Raw genomic sequence first — 16,933 nt, 5'->3', positions numbered from 1 at the left:
CCCTGCCTCCTGACAGCATGGTGCGTGTCCACCACAGTGAGGAGAAGCAGTTCTGGTGGGTTGCTGTTCTGAACATTCAAACGTCAACCTTTAGGTGCACATTCAAAAAGGTGAGTCTCCCCTCTGCCTGCATGGAGGAGGACTCCTCTTACCCCTTTCCAAATCCCTGGGACATGGGTAGTTGCCATTCCTATTCTTCTCCATTCCTTCCCCTTATCACTATCCTTGGCCAGTGCTAGCCCAAAACATACTAATAATTTAATAGGGGGGCCCCTGGAGCTGCTCAAGGCTCTAAGCAATTGTTTAGTCTGCTTATGCTTCGCACGGACTTTGATCCCAGCTATTGCCTTCCCTTCATTACTCTCCCCCACTCCACACCACCCAGACTCGTCTCCCACTCACATGCTTCCTCTGTGCCCCAGCCAGTCTCCTACCCCCACCCCACCCCACCCCAGCATCCTTACCCTGCATTTTCCTCCCTTTCTCTTTAGTGTCCTGCCCCTCACATTTCCCCCCTTCCCCATCACAATCTACTGCCCCTCTTTGGTCTCCCTTATATTGATCACATTCCCTTGCAGCCTCACTCCTCTCCCCACTCTCCTTTCAGCATCTGCCAAACCCTCACATCCCCCTGTAAGCCTTCCTCCCTGTACCTCCACAGTGTCCTCCTGCTTCCAACGCTTCCTTGCATTCCTCTCAGTCTCCTTCTGGGGCTCAGAAAGCTCCACAAGCTGCTTTCAGACTCCACTGATGGGTGGAGAAGATGCCAAGGCACGAAGAACAGCAGTTTCCTGTGTCCCTTCCTTGCTGCAGCATAATAGGGAAAAGCCTTTCTCACAGACCACCATTTTCCTAAGTCTTGGCGTGGTGTAAGAGAAGCTGTCTTTAAGAAAGATGGCTGCCAGCTCCCATTGTTTAGAATGGGACAGAAACCAGGCTGCCCTCAGAAGATGGCTGCCACTTTGTGGTTAGCAGCTGGACAGGAAGCTATGAGGAGACAGAAGAATGTGGGAAGCAGAGGGGAAGCAAGGCTGCTTTGCAGGAGACTGAGGGGAATGCAAGGAAATGTGGGGAGCAGGATGACACTGAGGTGGCCCCAGTGTTGCAAACATTAATGCACGTGCTTAACTTAAATCAGGACAGTAGTCACTTGAATCTACTTAGATGCATAAAGTTCAGCACATGCAAGTTTGCTATAGAACCCAAACGCTTTGTGCAAGCGACTTCAGCTGTTGTTCTTTTGGATTTTAATTCTGCAAGACACTATAGCAACTAAATAGCTACTATATAGCAACTAAACTGCCTATATTCTGTGCAGTTTACTGTTATGTTTAGTCAGTATTTTTTCCGTAGACTGTTTTTATGCTTCTCATTTATGCTAAATTTTGGTAGTGTGTTACCAGTTATAATAATACCGAGCACTTCTATAGAGCTCTTCATCAGTTGATCTCAAAGTGCCTTACAAAGGAGATGAGCATCATCATTCTCAGTTAACATATGGGGAAACTGAGGCACAGATAGGGGAATTGACTTGCTCAAGGTCACCCAGCAGACCAGCAGCCAAGCCAGAAGCAGGGTCTTCTAAATCCCAGTTCACTGCTCTATCCACTAGGTCACACTGCCTCTCAAAGCACTTGTCTTTTAAAAAAGAACATGAATAACTTCAGAGAAATTTATAAACTGATACTAGGAAGTAGGGCATTTCAAAACCATACGTTTTGGTTTGTACAGAATCAGCTTTTTTCCAGTACAGTTTTGTGTTCAGACTTTGGCCTGATTTAAATGCATTGCAGAGCAAATATGTTATCCTGTACAAGGACACAAATTAAAGAGAATTATAAAAAGTTAATATAATTTATTTTACTGTTTAAATAGCTGAAAAAGCAAAGTAATTGCAGCTGGAGATTCCCCTGAACCAAAACCTAAGATCTAAACAGAATTAAAAGCTGTGACTCTGTCTAGGCTTCTCCAGAACTCCTGGAATTTACATATCTAACTATAGACATCAGTCATGGGGGATTAATCTGGGCTGGAGTTGAAGTCAGGAGGTAGATTCATCATATGATATTGTGAGGCAGAGATTAAGGGGACCTTAATGGGTTGGCAGCATTTGTCTGAAACACTGCACCCTGTTAGTAGACATTGATGATTCTAGGAAAGGGTTAAGTGGGTTTTGTTGCCTCACTGAGGTGGGTGCTTTGTTATCCCCACCTGGGTATAAGGGAGCTGGAGAAGTGGGGAAAGAATACCATTAGGGTGTGGACTGAATACTTCTGTGGAGAAGATATGTATTGTTCTTTCTCTTGGGCCTTTTCTACACTGGGGTTTTTAGCCACCAATGTAGTTATATTGCTACAAACCCCTAGTGTAGCTATGGTATACTGATGACAGCAGAGGCTTGCACTGGTACAGCTTACCCCAGTGCAAGTCAAGTTCACACCAGGGTAGTATGTCTATACTAGAGAGTTGCAGTGATGTGGTCACATCTGTGTGACTACACAGGTTTCTACAACCCCCAGGTAAGCGCACATCTGGGCACCCTTGACAATCTGTTAAATTATACTAAAATAGACAGATCCATCAGTTCCTCCAGATCAAATAAAATAATCCAGCAAAACCATAAATATAATAGAAATTAATTTACCCATGTCCCAGGCTGTCTTGCTACCAGTACCAGCCTTACTCATCACCCATGGGGAGGTTCTCCTTGTGGAGACTTGTCTCAGATGTTTCTGCTGGGGTGTTTTCTCTCCCTTTTCCAATAGGACAGGCTGGTCACCAAACTCTGTGGGTCAGCTTGCAGTAGGGCTGACTTTTTTTTTTTTTTTTTTTTGCAGAGGCTCTGGTCCCGTCGATTGGCAGCATAGTTCTAATAAAGCTACACTGCCAGGGCATCCACCCTGTCAACGTGGAAGGAGCCTTTGGAAAAGTCACACATCCTTAGACTCCTTATTACTTTTCACCTTGAGGAGCTCCATGGGAATGCTATAATCCCCCTTTCTCCGTTTATTCCCTGTGGAGCACCCTCTGTGAGGAAGAAAGAATACAATGGAGGAGGCTGGCACCACTCTTTCATGCAGGAGTGAGAGAGCTGTTGCCAAGATCTTAAGCCCTTGTTATGTGAAATAATGTAATAAAATAGTATATACCTGCATTACAGAATGGACACTTTGTTCACATACCATAGTTTAGTTTTAATAATTTATGGTAATAATTTATAAGATAATATTGCTAGTAATAGTAGTTTTCATGACCGCATTTCTGAGAGTTTGGCTTTTTTGTGCTGATTATATGTCTGAGGTGTAGCAAGGTTCTGCTGGTCTCTTTTAGTGAAGTCCTGTAGATGAAGCCAAATTCTTCCTTGTGCACATGGGATTTTTGCTCATGGGAAAGCTGCTTGGACATTAAGAAGCAGAATGTGGCCCATATAACTTTTTCCTAAGGTAAGAGCCACCTCATAGTTGTACCTCTTAATCTCCCAAATCTGATTTGAGGCAACAACCCTCAGCGATGCACAGAAGTTGTTAGTCCAGATAGAGTAAAATGCTATGAGATTTATTTAGCAAACATTTCTGTAACTTCAATTTATGACTAATCCATGTGTGAGGCAAATAATTATAAACCTGAGGATTATCATATTCATATTGTGTGATGGAACATCTGAGTATTTGGTGTGGGTATCCCTCTTAATGAGACACAGCTGAGAGTTCTGGCTCACTTCCCACGTCAATTGGAGAGGAGGAACATACTGATTGCCAAAGATGGAAAATAAATGACTGAATTCAACCTCTCTACCACCAAAGACCAGATGGTCAAGTCAGCTTTACATCACCTCATGTGTCAAACTTTCTGTGACTAACATCAGGATCTGGAAGTCAGGCAGAGAGAGATTACAAAAGCCTGAGCAAATACATGTACAGATAGTGCTATGGTGAAAACTGGATTCCTATTCAATCTGGACTTTAAAAGAAGTCAGGAGCACATAATTTCAGTGTTCTGCAGTTGTGAAAGAAAACCATGCTTTGTAAGAGCAGAATCTCTGTCAATTAATTCTATTTCTTACTATTGTGTTTGGATAAATATATATACACATGCATGTACACACTTATCAGGTGTTTGTAGAATTAAAAAGAGCTGATGTAGATTTCAGCACTTTCTTGCCCACTACCAGGCTGCAAGTGGAGTTCGTTATTACATTTTGTATGGCAGTGTGCACCTGTAAGTCATCTATTCTGACTGTGGAGAAGTAAACTAAATTAATCTAATTGTCTTGCTTGAAAAATACTCCAGGTAAGACTAATTAGCTCTTTGTATATAGGTTAGCTACCATCTGCTCCTTATTAAATAAAATAATGGATTTCTTTAGAAGACCTTACAAAAATTGAAATGTGGAACATTCAATACCTGGTTTTCTTGATAATTCCCCCTAAAATGTAAAAACAAAAACAACCCTCCAAAACAATCTCAATCTTTCTTTCCCCTGTTCCTGGACATGTATGTTTAAGTGTGTGCAGAAAAGTACACAAGAGGAAGAAAGATAAAAATCAAAGTAAACCTTTTTGATGCATGAATCAACACCCCCATAATCTTACTGCTGTAGCCTATACTACTTCACCCCTCTGGTACCTCTGTTCCTGTTTTGTACATTTTATCTTAATTTTGTTTGTGAAATCCTTAGAGCACGGAGATAATCTCTTATTCGTCTGTAAACCATCATGCAGGTTTACTGCATTGTTACAAATACTATTAAAACAACTGTTAGGAACATGGGAAATCTGTGTTATTTTTATGAATATTGTGTGACCTGTTTATTTGAATTGAATGTCATGGTAAAGGTCTATTGTGAAGTGTCGAGGAGCTACTTCCACATCCCAGGAAAAAGAGTACAATGGCTTTACCCAAACATCCTGCCACCCAAAAACACTTAACAGTGTGCTCTTTGATAGTCCATCTCCATCCTTTGGTGTGCTCTCCAGACAACTTTGCCAATGCGAGGGAGGTGCTAGTGTGTGGACATGCAGAACAAGGAGGCCTGCCTGATTTTAAAAAGGGACACTCCCTGAATCTCAGGAGAGGCAGTGAGCATAGAGGCAATGTCTGCAGGAAAGCAGGCTGAAACCAAGTAGCCAGAAGCAAGGGTTACCTGGGATAAACTGAGCCTGCCTAAGCTTGGAAGGAAATGATAAGTGTAGGTAAGAAATATGCATAAGCTTTTTGTTGTTTTAATCCTTGTCTTTGAATACTTGGTTCCTCTGGATAAATAAGTATTTTGTTCTGAGTCATTGCATTTACCTACTGGTTGCAGTTTCCAAGGGGAAATCTCTTGCAGATCAAACCCAGTTGGACGTGCTGAGGAAACGTTATTAGAACACAGGGGGCTGCAGCCCACAGACCTAGTCTGAGAGTGGGAGAACCACAGGATTCCACCCGGGGAAGAGTGAAGTTGCAGAGCTTGTCACTTGAAAAGATGCTCTTGAGAGGACTGGAGGGTGGTCAAATGTACAGGTAACCCCGTAACTGTAACAACAGTCATAGGGAGTCTGATATTTTCAAAAAGCCCTAATCTAGAAAAACAAAAAGTTACATTATAGCACCTAAGGTAGCAGCACCTACAACTGTTAATTATAGCTATATTTACAAATGAATTATAGCTGTATTAAGGGGCCTAACCTTTGGACTCAACCTCTGATCCCCTCCCAGCTGTGGCAGTGCTGCTAATTTGCCCCACTTACCCACGGTTCGTTGTTATGTAGTTAAAACTGTAAGATATTGCCATGTTTGAAATCGGACCAAAGTGATGAACCAAGTGAATTGAATAAAATACGTTTCAATTAAATACATCTCTTAGATCTGTTGAGATGTTTTCAGTGAATTGGAATTTTATGGGTCAAGGTTTCTAAAGCTGGGTGAATCATTCATGAATATATACAAGCTCCATGAAATTGTTAAAATAGTGATAATCTTAATTATTTGTCCAGCGCTACTCACCACAGTGTAACACGGGGTGGGCAACCTTTTTGGCCCGAGGCCACATCGAGGTTGCAAACCTGTATGGAGGGCCAGGTAGGGAACGCTGTACTTCCCCAAACAGCCTGGCTTCTGCCCTCTCCCACTCCCCCCTCCCCCCCCGACTGCCTACCTCTGGCTTAACAGAATTAGAACTTGCAACTATCAGTTTGTTTTTGAAACAAAATATAGTCTTCTAGCAAAGAATGGCTGTTGTGGATGCAAAGTGATGGCAGGATCCATTACAATACGAGTTAGCTTTAGAGCTATTCAGACAGGTCCTGATCCAACAGCCACTGAAATTGGTGGAAAGACTTCCATTGACTTCAGTGAGCTTTGGATCTGGCCCACAATCCTCAGTTGACTATCTGTGCTATTTTATATCATAAAAAGTACTTTGTTCATCCTTCACAACAAGACAAAAACTCCCCCTTTTCATCCACTTGATGGATTTGCTCTAATTGAGAGGCTGTCTTTGCCAAAACAGGATGTTCAGAAGAGAGGTTTCAGAGTAGCAGCCGTGTTAGTCTGTATTCGCAAAAAGAAAAGGAGGACTTGTGGCACCTTGAAGACTAACCAATTTATCTGAGCATAAGCTTTTGTGAGCTACAGCTCACTTCATCGGATGCATTCAGTGGAAAATACAGTGAGGAGATTTATATACACACAGAACATAAAAAAAATGGGTGTTATCATACACACTGTAAGGAGAGTGATCACTTAAGATGAGTTAATACCAGCAGGAGAGCGGGGGGAGGGGAGGGGAGAAAACCTTTTGTAGTGATAATCAAGGTGGGCCATTTCCAGCAGTTAACAAGAACGTCTGAGGAACAGTGGGGGGTGGTGAGGGGGAAATAAACATGGGGAAATAGTTTTACTTTGTGTAATGACCCATCCACTCCCAGTCTCTATTCAAGCCTAAGTTCACTGTATCCAGTTTGCAAATTAATTCCATTTCAGCAGTCTCTCATTGGAGTCTGTTTTTGAAGTCTTTTTGTTGTAATACTGCGACTTTTAGGTCTGTAATCGAGTGACCAGAGAGATAGAAGTGTTCTCCGACTGGTTTTTGAATGTTATAATTCTTGACATCTGATTTGTGTCCATTTATTCTTTTACGTAGAGACTATCCAGTTTGACCAATGTACATGTAGAGGGGCATTGCTGGTACATGATGGCATATATCACATTGGTAGATGTGCAGGTGAACGAGCCTCTGATAGTGTGGCTGATGTGATTAGGCCCTATGGGTTGGTCCTTGCCTACAGACAGCCCCCCAACCTGAAGCACATACTCACCAGCAACCACACGCCACACAACAGAACCACTAACTCAGGAAACTATTCTTGCAACAAAGCCCATTGCCAACTGTGTCCACATATCTATTCAGGGGACACCATCATAGGGCCTAATCACATCAGCCACACTATCAGAGGCTCGTTCACCTGCACATCCACCAATGTGATATATGCCATCATGTGCCAGCAATGCCCCTCTGCCATGTACATTGGCCAAACTGGACAGTCTCTACGTAAAAGAATAAATGGACACAAATCAGATGTCAAGAATAACAACATTCAAAAACCAGTCGGAGACCACTTCAATCTCTCTGGTCACTCCATTACAGACCTAAAAGTCGCAATATTACAACAAAAAGACTTCAAAAACAGACTCCAATGAGAGACTGCTGAAATGGAATTAATTTGCATTAATTCAGTAGAGGCTAACTGTCGCTGGAGTCTGTTTTTGACTTTTTTTGTTGAGAAATTGCAACTTTTAGGTCTGTAATGGAGTGACCAGAGAGATTGAAGTGGTCGCCGACTGGTTTTTGAATGTTGTTATTCTTGACATCTGATTTGTGTCCATTTATTCTTTTACGTAGAGACTGTCCAGTTTGGCCAATGTACATGGCAGAGGGACGTTGCTGGCACATGATGGCATATATCACACTTCTGCCTTTTCTGCATTATTACTGATAATTCTACCATTTCCATCTAGTAATGGTCCAATATGGTTGTCAGGATTCTTTTTGTTCCCAATTCACTTAAGAATAAGGCTGTCAAGCGATTAAAAAAGTGTACAGTGCTCACTGCATATTATTTTTTATTACAAATATTTGCACTGTAAAAAAGATAAACAAAAGAGAGTATTTCAATTCTTCTCCTATAAGTACTTTAATGCAATCTCTTTATCATGAAAGTGCAACTTATATATAATTTTACATAACTGCACTTAAAAACAAAACCATGTAAAACTTTAGCAGTTTTTCTCAAACTTTTTTGCTGGCAACTCCATTTGGACTTAAAAAAAATCATGACCCCTCCTCCCACTAGAAAAAATTGTGATCCCCTACCTTCAGCCTCATGAGGCTGCAGCCTTCAGCCTCCATCAGGACGTGGGACTCTGGCCTTCAGCTCTCCCACTACCTCCGGAGCTTTGGGGCTCAGGGCTTCAGCCCCCCTCGGGTCTCCAGACTTCGGCCTCGCTTGGGGTATAGGGCTCTGGTTTTGAGTGCCTCTCAGGGCTTTAGGCTTCAGCCCCTCTCGGGGCACAGGACTCCAGGTTTCAGCCCACCTGGGGCTGTGGGGCTGAGGGCTCCAGCACCCCATATCAGCTGCCAAGCTCTGGTGCAGGGGCTCCAGCCCCCTGCTGCCTCTGGAGTGTGATTAAGGTGTTACAAAAATTAACACATTAATCTTGCTGTGAATTAATCCTTAATTGACAGCCCTAGCTGCAAAGTGAAAGGTCAGGGGGACTTATCAGTTGGAAGTGACAAAGGAGCAGTAAGACCTGGGTGTATTGGTTGATGACTGTGAGCTGCCAGTGTGATGCAGCTGTGAAAAAGGCTAATTGAATCCTAGGATACATCAGGCGAGCTATGTCCAATAGAGAGAGGGAAGTTTTGTTACCATTGTACAAGGCACTGGTAAGACCTCATCTGGAATACTGGGTACAATTCTGGTTAACAAAGATGATTTCAAACTGGAACAGGTTCAGAAAAGGGTTGCTAGGATGTTCAGAGAAATGGAGAAACTGTTTTAGAAGAGGAGACTTAAGGATCTTGGCTTGTTTAGTCTAACAAAGCGAAGGCTGGGGGAGGTATGATTGCTCTCTATAAATACATCAGAGGGATAAGCATGAGGAAGAGAGAGGTGCTATTTAAGTTAAAGGCCAGTTGCAGTGCAAAAACAAATGGATATAAACTGGCCATCAACAAGTTTAGGCTTGAAGTTAGATTAAAGTTTCTAACCATCAGAGAAGTGAAGTTCTGGAACAGCCATCCAAGGGAAGTAGTGGGAGCAAAAAAACTAACTTGTTTCAAGACTGAGTTTGACAAGTAGGACCATCAAGCGATTAAAAAAATTAGTCACAATTAATCACAGTTTTGATCACATTGAATGAAAAGATGGCTATATGTAGCTATGGCAAAGCTAAGTTGCAATACCCATCAAAGTACTTCAAGTCTGCAGTACCAGCTAAATGCTAAACATGCATTCGCCTGCAGTTCTTGAGCTACTGATAATCCACTGACAGTACATGAATCCCACCAGCCATGACACAGTATGCTTACAGAGTTTCAGGATTGCTACAAGCCCATGGATCAAACAAAGTACAACAGCTTAACCAACGCTATTGCAAAGTGGATAGCTATGGGCTGCAGACCACTCAACATTGTAAACAACAGAGAGCTAAGAGATATTATTCAAACTGCATCTTCTAATCAGTCAGACATCTTGCCCTTCCAAGGAACCACTGCATCACAAATACATGACCTATATCACAATGAGAAGACTACAAAGTTGGAACTTCTGAAAAATGCACTAGCTGTTGCTTTAACTGGTAATCACTTGTCATCCTTGAGCAATCACAGCTATCTTGGAGTTACGGCACACCAGATTGAAGCCGCATGGACACTGCAGTCGTTTGCTTTAACAGGAATGCATACTGAAGAGAGACATTATGCTGAAACATGTGTAGAGCATTTCTTGAATGTTGTGAAAGAATGGAATATTCAAGAAAAGTTAACAACATTTAGTATTAACAGCGTGATCAAAACTGCAATTAATCACAATTTTTTTAAAATTGCGATTGATTTGTTTTGAGTTAATCGCTGAGTTAATTGGGTCTAATGTACATTATCTCAAAGGAAATCTTTCTTCCTTTGTTCTCTTTCTTTTCTGTTTGGGGTATGAACCTGTAGGTCAGGTGGGAATTATCCTAGTGTAATAGTAAATGAGCAGCAACATTAAAAGTTCAAAGGGGGGGGCGGGGAAGAGGTGAGATAAACAATTGATTTAAATAATATTTACATTTTTGTTACTTTTTTGATTCACATAAGTTATCCACTGGATAGTGATATAGTATTTGGTGATCACACCCGTGATAGACTTCAGAGGTTGGTACATATCTGTTTAACTTTAAACTTTCTGTTTAACTTTCTCTCCTTAGGTAGAGCAAGCTGGGGAGAAACCCTTGTAAGTCCTTATCCTGCAAATGCTTGGCATGCAGTCACTTACACACATGAGTCACTTTATACATGTGAGTTGTCCCACAGTGGAAGTGTTCATATTCTTACAATTGCATGCATAAGTATTTGCACAATTGCAGTCTTAGCCTTGAACGACAGCAATGAAAGGGTTAATACATCCCTGTTCTGATCCTGTTGATTTCCTGTAAAGGTCAGAGCATACATAGCAAAATGTTCTGTTTTGACATTGGAACATTGTTCTTCTCCTGTGGATACGTGGTTAACTTTTATATTGTCTCCAGAAAAGAGGAATCTGATAAAATAAACCATGTCTACGAGGGACTTAATATATATACACCCTTTTTTCTCAATACGAGTGTATACGTTTTTGATAGTAGCGTTGGTGATTTATCAGGCCTTTTATACAGTTGTTTTGCTTCTAATTTTAAAGTTTTCAGAATAATTTCCAGCTTTTATATAACAAGCCTGAAACATTATTCCCATTGTGAAAGAATCACACAGCACAGCAAAAAAAAAAAAAAGAAAAAAATGTTTAAATACGTATTTGAGCAGGATAAGGGAAAAGGACAATTTCAGAAGTTATTTCACTGATTTCTGGGAGAGAAGCAAAGAGAACAAGTTATTTTATGTCCCACTAATATTTCTTTCTTTCATTCTTTGCAAGATCATTCACTCACATCTGGACACTACTGAATCAAATAAGGATATTTTCAGAACAACAACACAGTTTATAGGTTAGAATTCAGATTACATTGTGTTCTCTTGTAGCAAAAAAGTACATGTCATTCAAAACAAACATTACAATGTTTAACTCCATGAAGAAGTCTGGAGTTTGGGGTTTCTGGTCTCTTTCTACTCCCTACGTCTTGCCGCTCCTTCATATTGGCTCATTTCAAGGTGCTGTGCCTCCACCCTGTCAAACAGATATCTGGAAAAAAATTCCTCATTCCTGGATTCTGATGCAGCGCCCGTTAGCCACTGTTCTCTTGCTCTTCACCATTAATAATCTATCAGTTAGCATAAAATAATGCCTTTATAGCTATCTCAAGGGAAAAACACAGTGAAGACAAGGCACTTTAGTTATATTGTGAAGTAAACTCTGCGAGTTCAACCACAGGGGGTTGTAAAGCTGACCTTGCCTTTATCTTGTGGTAAAACAAAAGTGCCTTGAAAGGGTGGAAAAGAGGGCAGAATTTGCACAGTATAAAAGCTGAAAAAAATCCCCTGGCTCTATTACCTTCCCCCCGCCCACTCTCCCAAGGAGCAGTTGGCCAGCTGGATATCCACTGTAAAGTCCCTAAGCCATAACACTGTAAGGTAAGCAACAGGTTTACTACTTGCAAAATCTGTAATGAACAAATTGTAGTGCCTTTGATAGCTAGTAAAATGGATCAAATTCAGAACTGTTGTGATGCCATTGAAGTCAAGGGAGTTACACCAGGAATGAATTAAATCCCAAATATCTGAAGGGGGAACCAAGTAGGCTATGTGGAAATGAGACTCTTTGCAAAATTTCCTGTATGTAAATTTGATTTGTAAGAGAAGCTTCTACTTCGTGAATATCTGTCAACACACATGCTCCTTTCCGAAGCAGCTTCTACAAGGATGCAGCTCGCACATCCTACATCTGCCCTGTCTTGCCAAGCAAGACAGCTGCACCTGGATCACACAGAATGACCTTGTTTTGGGTGTCACTCATTATAAGGACCATGGCGAGAGGATTTTGCACTGCGAGGGTTGTTGGGAAGAATAGCATGCACCTTTGATTGTTGGTCTCTTTGCAAATTTACTTTAGCTAGTTGATTTTCTTTCCTTGCAAGAATTCAGTTCCCTGTGGAGATCTGCAACAGAGTAACCTTTCTTGGAGCAGCAGCAGCAGCATCAGTCATCTGTACCACAGGAAAGGAGAGCAGCTCACACACTACCTCATCTGCCAGAGGAGCAAAGTGTATCTTGTTGCTGGGACAAGGCCTCCTAGGCAAAAATCTTTAAATGGTGAGATTGTGTGTGTGTAGCATGTGGCCGGTGTGTACTTTGCAGGCTGCAGGCAGTAGCTGGAGCCCACCTAGAAGACTCCAGCCAGGTAGCAGCACTGGGGAGAGAAGGCACTGCAAAATGGGGGCTACCCAGAAGCCAGCGAATAAGGGTGAACTGCAAACACCCCGGACAGACCTGGCTGCTTTCTGTAGTCCTGCCAGCAGCCCAGCCCAGAACCGAGGCAGGATGTTGTCCCTGACTGCACATGGTAAAGATATTTTCTTATTATTGGGGTAGGATAGTCTCTGATTATTGTGATTGGAGAACACTATTATTTTGGGGTGGGGGATGCAGTCGGGGTGGCAGATCACTGAGTAATGTGGCTGGAGATCCCTGTGGGGGTCATAAGGGGCTGATGTAGGGGATCACTGTGTCTCAGGGATATGGGGTGGAGTAAGGGACTCTGCACTTAGGGGATTTTAGGACGTGACACTACTGTTCAGCACATTTGAGAACACTTGTCACACAAAACTATGGGATGGAGCAAATGTGGGAGCTTCTCACTATGCAAAGTAGAGCCACATAAATCTAAGATGCAAACCAAGGCACTTCTCAGAAGAATGCAGAGAGAAATCTGTGGAACTATTTTCAGATCTTCGCTATGTGAGGTGCAAAGATAGTGCTTTAAAAAGTGGCTGTCCAGTAAAAAGGCTTGAGGGTTTCAGAGGGATGTGGAAGCAAGGATTTCTTGCATCCATTTAACAGAGGGGAAATAGATTTCAGGGATTATTCATGGGAGCGCTGCACCTGAAAAGCTTTGCAGGATTTTTCAGCTCCATTATAGTTGATCTTCAATGGGGGAAATATTCCTCATGATTTTAGCCATTTTATTTAGTTTGTTTATTTGTAATATAGGATGCATTTGTGTGCTTTAAAGCAAAGCAGGACTATTTTTAACACCTGAAAGCACATCTATGAATGAATTTGCAGTGTGGACATAGCCTGAAAATTCAATGAAACTTGCTTCCAGTCACAAGTTTTGCTAGGCTAGAAAGCAATCTCCGTAGTCATTTATCAGCAACTCTGTTCACTGCCTTGGTGTTAAGAAGCTGCATTAGGAGCTAGACTTTTGTTTCCTTCTTTATAGTAATCGTTAAAATCTGGATACACATTTTAAAAAGTCAGTGGCATAAATTTTACTGTAATTATGCATTATTTCTAGCACCATCTTAAAATGGAGCTGTGGGTTACTGTCAGTTGGCAGAGTGAAGCAGAAAAAGCAGTGTATGCTTTTATATTATACTGGAAGATGTATCCCTCCATTAATCCCACAAGGTTATACGGTTCCCTGCCATCTGCAATGATCCATAGCCTTGTGCTTAGTTTGAAAGATCAACTCTGATATATTTCTGGACACTTAAAACATTTTAAAATTAACCTTTTACCAGTAGGTTTTATAAACTGCATGTCAATACGGGCTGTTTTCATAAAGGTTTCCCATAACTCCTTGGAACACAATTTTGATTGCTATAAGGGCTTTGTGATTTAATAGTTTGAAATATTATCTTACATCTCCATGGAGCCTATAGCACCTTACAAACTCTGTAGTTGCAGGAATCACTTCACCAACTGCTGAAATGAAGCCACATATAGATAAGGTGAAACAAGATGCTGATTAAGAGGGCTTGGTAACAGTACAAAACCATGCAGGATAGGAGTAGGACTGCATCCAGTTGAAAATGCACAAAAAGCTCATTGCCTTATTATTTTTATCAGATAATCAACTCTATGTTGCTAGGCCCTTGCCAGAGTTGGGCCTAGTGGATATTGCTGCTTAAATGTACAGTTAGCTTCATTATTAAGATAAATTACCTAGTGATTTTTATTTTTTATATCTTATATGATCTGTCTTCACAGCAGCTAACTCTGTAATATATGACCAATTTACTTCATTTCTAAACTTCAGATGGGGTACACAAGACTTTTCAAGTTCAAACGGTCTGTGCATGAATTGCTCAGTGTTTCAATTGCACACTCCCTTTTGGATAAAATTCCCTGTGAAGTCCGTGTTCTGTACTATGAGGAACAGCCCTGTACTGGCAGGGGAATTAGCAAGCTGACCTAATAACTCATTCCATTCCTAATGTTTATGATTTTGCTAGGAAACTGCCAGTTCTGTGAGTCATGACTGTGGTTGTAGATTCTTTAAGGGCAAAAAGGAGAACATAAGAGGAAGCTGCAAATGGTACTGGAGAAAGTAAGCCTGAGGAAAAGTATGAAGCCAAACTAAGATGATAGCACGGTTTACAAATTTTTGTATGGCCTTCTGTGCATCTCTCTGTTCACGGCATCTGAAGACTATCCATACGAAAACAGTGTAATATGTACATGTGTGTCCAGATGTTATTGACCTTTCTTGAATGTAGAATGTTTTCTTCTCTCATGAAACATTCAGACCCACAGGATAAATTCAGCCAAATTCAGTCTGTAGTAAGTGGGTGCAACCTCTGGGCCTAAGTCAGTATTCATAGAAATGGTTGTTTAAATTATAACTGAGAAGTGGGTGTAAGCAGCAGAACATGCGCTGACTTGACATTGTAGGTATGCAAATTGAGTGGATCTTGAATATTGTGGTAGGAAGGAGGCACTGTAGCCTGTAGTAGGGAAAACAGCTACCAGGAGGGTTTAAGAAAAAGCAGGTTCAGTCTGCCATTTCAATTTGTGCTGCAACTAGCCCCAAAATCCTGCTGTCTAATTCAGCTCTGGTGTAAGTGGGCACTGTCACAGTTCAGGGCAACTGCACCTGCATTTTATCTGTCTTGGGTGGAGAACTGCATATCTCCTTCCTGACTGGGTTGTTCCCAGGCTGAACAATTCCCTGCCTTCACTGTGTTATTCCCAGCAAAAGACAGTTGTCTTGTTTCTCACCTTATATTTAGATTGTAAGCTCTTTAATGATAGGGAGGTGTGGTGGTGGTGGGGCGGGGCAATACAAATCACCATCGTCATAAGCAGAGACATTTCCTTTTCAAGAGGTAGTAACATCCTACACCTGTTCCCCATTTGAGGAGGGAACAGTAATGTCTCTCTGTCATGATGACTTTTGACTATTTAAATTGTTGATTATATCATTAACCTTTCTGAATTTTTAATCTTATATTTTCGTGGACTAAGAGAGGCAGTCACACTCTTTCAGCTGGAAGTAGTTACTACAGTTGTGTCAGCCAGATCACAGTAGGTAAGCAGATATGTGAAATCCCTTTTAATTTTGCACAAAAATAAATCTGACACAATATTTGGTTTTGCATGTAAGTGGAAAAATGGATGAATTAGCCTTACGCCTCTAGGTGCAAATTCAACCTGAAGGTTTGTTACCTTCCGGCGATTTGGCCATCAGGGAGTTTGGTGGTTTTCATTTGCCAATGGATAGGATCCAGCATATCTTGAGCCCAAATTGTCCATAGTCTCAGCAGAAGTGATAGATGAGATGGGTATGAAGCTCCACTAACTCGTAAAGGTCCCCTACAGATAAGTGGGGAGGTTTCATGGGCAGAGGGATGTGCAGAAGTGGGTGCCTCTGGAGCCTGTGGTAAGAGTTAAAACCTTATTTTAGTCTCCAGGGCTGTTGGTTGGGCACCTTTCACACTTCACTTTGAGTTCAGGAAGGACAGAGGGATTGATTGTTAGCCTGTCTGATAACAGCAGTATTACTATTCAGTTTTTAGCAACATTTTTTATTGGTCATTGACTTGCCCATCATTACACCTTGTTCTTTTAAAAAAATTCTTTAAAAAATATTTAAAAAAGACATTACCCTGGATTTGTGAACAAACACTGAATTTCATCTCGCATGGTGCTCCCCTTGTACCAAATTTTGTTAAGTCTATCTTTAATACCTCAGTCTTCTGTAATCTCGATTAAATAACTTTTTTCTACCTGCAAACAATGCCACCTCAGTGTTCAGATCATTAATGAATATATTAAACAACCCTGGCCCTAATCATCTCCTGTTCCTCTGTTACGTTTTAGCCATGTCGAAAATTGATTTTACAATCTGAAATGACAATAGATGAAGGATAAACCCTATTTTCACAAATATGTTATTTTGCAGTTAGGCAGAGGAGAACATCCATCTAGTTAAGTATCCCTGATCTGTAAAAGTAAAAGCCCGTGTTATGAGAGCATTGACTTTGGCAGCTTTTGGCAAGGACTCTGGTTAGGACATCCTAGATTTTAAGGCTGGAATGGACGATTATGATCAAATTGCAACTCCATCTCAAAGCAAGAGTAATATTAAAAAATGGAGGGGACAAATAAAAGATTCCATGAATGTTATAATATGATTTATTTTTAATTTGGTGAATCGGGATTATTGAGAGAGTTATGTAGAGAAGTATTATAGCAAATTCTTAATACGTCTTGGGCTTCTACAAAAAGCTGTGTGTAGTTGGCTAAAAGTGGCTT

This window comes from Caretta caretta, chromosome 1 (genome assembly GCF_965140235.1).
Source record: "Caretta caretta isolate rCarCar2 chromosome 1, rCarCar1.hap1, whole genome shotgun sequence".
Lineage (NCBI taxonomy): Eukaryota > Metazoa > Chordata > Testudines > Cheloniidae > Caretta > Caretta caretta.
This window is presented reverse-complemented; position numbering follows the sequence as displayed.